This window comes from Urocampus carinirostris, chromosome 3 (genome assembly GCF_059441175.1).
Source record: "Urocampus carinirostris isolate Australia breed hairy pipefish chromosome 3, RoL_Ucar_1.0, whole genome shotgun sequence".
In the NCBI taxonomy this organism is placed as follows: domain Eukaryota; kingdom Metazoa; phylum Chordata; class Actinopteri; order Syngnathiformes; family Syngnathidae; genus Urocampus; species Urocampus carinirostris.
In genome coordinates, this window is record NC_142351.1 from 7,209,346 (window position 1) to 7,211,800 (window position 2,455).

Below are 2,455 nucleotides of genomic sequence, written 5' to 3' on the forward strand. Positions count from 1 at the left end.
CAGGGGGTCTGCAACACAATGTCTGAGAAAGAGTAATAATAACATTTATCAAGAAAAGAACAAAAAAAGTTGAAATAAATCGCCCCAGCCCTACAGTACCGGTAGCTTAGGGAGAAAAAAAATGAGACGCGTGGCCTAAGAGGCAGGAGTGGAATTGACTTTGATTGTGGTTTACTATTCAGGTATCATTTTCAACATTCTACTCGAGCATGATTGAAGAGGTGGAGTCGAAGAAAAGACGAGTCATTGAACCTTTTGGTGCAAGGGGTTGGAACAGTTTGGTAGCTGCACCGACTATAACAGGAAAGCCCTACATTTCATTGTTAGATCAGCCAAGAAGATAATTAGGGTATGTTACCTCCTGTCTCGATGACTGTAATGCCCTACTCTCCGGTCTCCCGAAGTCCAAAATCAAAAGCCTTCAGTTGGTACAAAATGCTGCAGCGAAGCTTTTAACGAAGACAAGAAAGTTTGATCACATGACCCCGATTTTAGCTAACCTGTGTTGGCTGCCTGTTAGCTTAAGATGTGATTTGAAGGTTATGTTGGTAGTATTGACTTGCTCCCTCATATCTTTCAGATTTAATCTCCCCCTATGTTCCAGTCCGGAGCCTTCACTCTGAAAACGCTGGTCTACTGGTGATCGCAAGAGTCAAGAAGAAATCCGCAGGTTCGAGAGCGTTCTCCATTCGGACCCCGGTGCTGTGGAATGCTCCTCCCCCTGAGATTCGATCTGCAACCTCAGTGGAACTGTTTAAATCTAAGCTTAAAACACACTTCTATTCTATAGCATATGAATAACCAATATTTTGTGTTGATAATGTGTATTATTTGCCCTCATGTAGGTTTTAGATTTAGGGATGGTGTCATAATAGTCTGTAGTTTGCAATAATTTTTGATCTGTGCAGCCCTTTGAGACTTTGTGATCAAGGGCGTCACAAATAAACATGACTTGTGGTTTTTGAGTTTTTCCTTGCCCTCATGTAGGTTTGAGATGAGGGGATGGTGCCATAATAGTCTGTAGTTTGCAGTAGTCTGTGCAGCTCTTTGAGACTCTTTGTGATTGAGGGCATCACAGATAAACATGACTTGACTTGACCCATCACTCCCCTCCTCGCAAGCCATCTTTAATGCAAACGATGCAACCCACCCATTCAGCCTCTGCTCCCGCACTACTAGGCTCACTAACAGCTTCATTCACCAGGCAGTGAGACGACTCAACTTTCCCCACACCCGGCAAGAAGAAATTTTGATTCTTTGAATGTCAAGTACATCTGAAGAAATTGACAATAAAACTGACTTTATCAGCCGTGGAATATTATCTTTCCTTAGTGACTACGCACGAGTGTGAGGCTGGGTTAGATGTGTGGACAAAAAAGCGTAATTGCCCGGAAGTTAATAATGATATGCAAATTGCCCTTTCCAATGTTTAACCATGTTTTAAGTTCTTTTGAAAAATAAGAAAACAAGAGAGCCACACAAGTGGAGTATTTCTCTGTACCAGAATAGCTTGGCTAGGTCCAGGAGGTTGGGGATCCGGGAGCTTCTTGAAGGACTCACTTTGGGTCCGGGCCCAGGTTGACTTTGGGAACCACTGTTTTACAACATGGTCATAAACAAGTTTAACATTAGATAAATTACAGTAAAATATAACTTTAAAGCCCTGGTCACAAATCAGTGATGCGTGAAGATGATGGAGGAGAATAAAAGCCCATCTTGTGGATTGTCAATGGTCATCAAGCACCATCAAATCAATGACATTGTGTTGGGCTAAAACAAAATGTAATCAAATCGATAATCAAAGAGACAAACGAAATACCGTGGTACTTCTTTATACGAGCAACTACACAGAAGATCTTCGCTACACTAGTTTTTTTTAAACAAAAATCGATACATGAAGGCAAATCCAGTTCAAGAGCAGACTGCCACAAGGTGTCATGTCCTGCACGGTTGTCAAGGCGCCCAACTGGCCCCACCCCTTGACACCGGCTGAGACTGATTGCTCTTGGAGTACTTAAGCGCTCCTTTTGGAACTGCCCGCGGCCAGATCACTGTTTAACCCTCGTTGAAACCCTGTTCATGCCCGTTTGATCTGAGTAATGCCTAGTTTGTAATTTTGATTGCCTTTGAACCTGTTTCGTTTTGTTTTTGGTCCGTTTGTGTGTTGGACAACTTTTCTTTCCTAATTAAAGTGACATATCGTCTACGCATATGAGTTCTGACTTCCTGCTTCCCGGTCCGTTTCTTGACACAAGGGACTGCTCAATGCCAGTATCACTTGTCCAGTTAGCGCATGCAAACTACCACAGACATAAAAAAAATGTTGCTGTAATAATTATTGGTGTGTTTGTTCATACAAAGCAGGCATGTCAAACTCAGTTTGGCTCAGGGGCCAGATCCAGACTTTATTTTCTTAGGTGGGCCCTGACCGGTAAAAACCAAAGTCTAGCTTTGT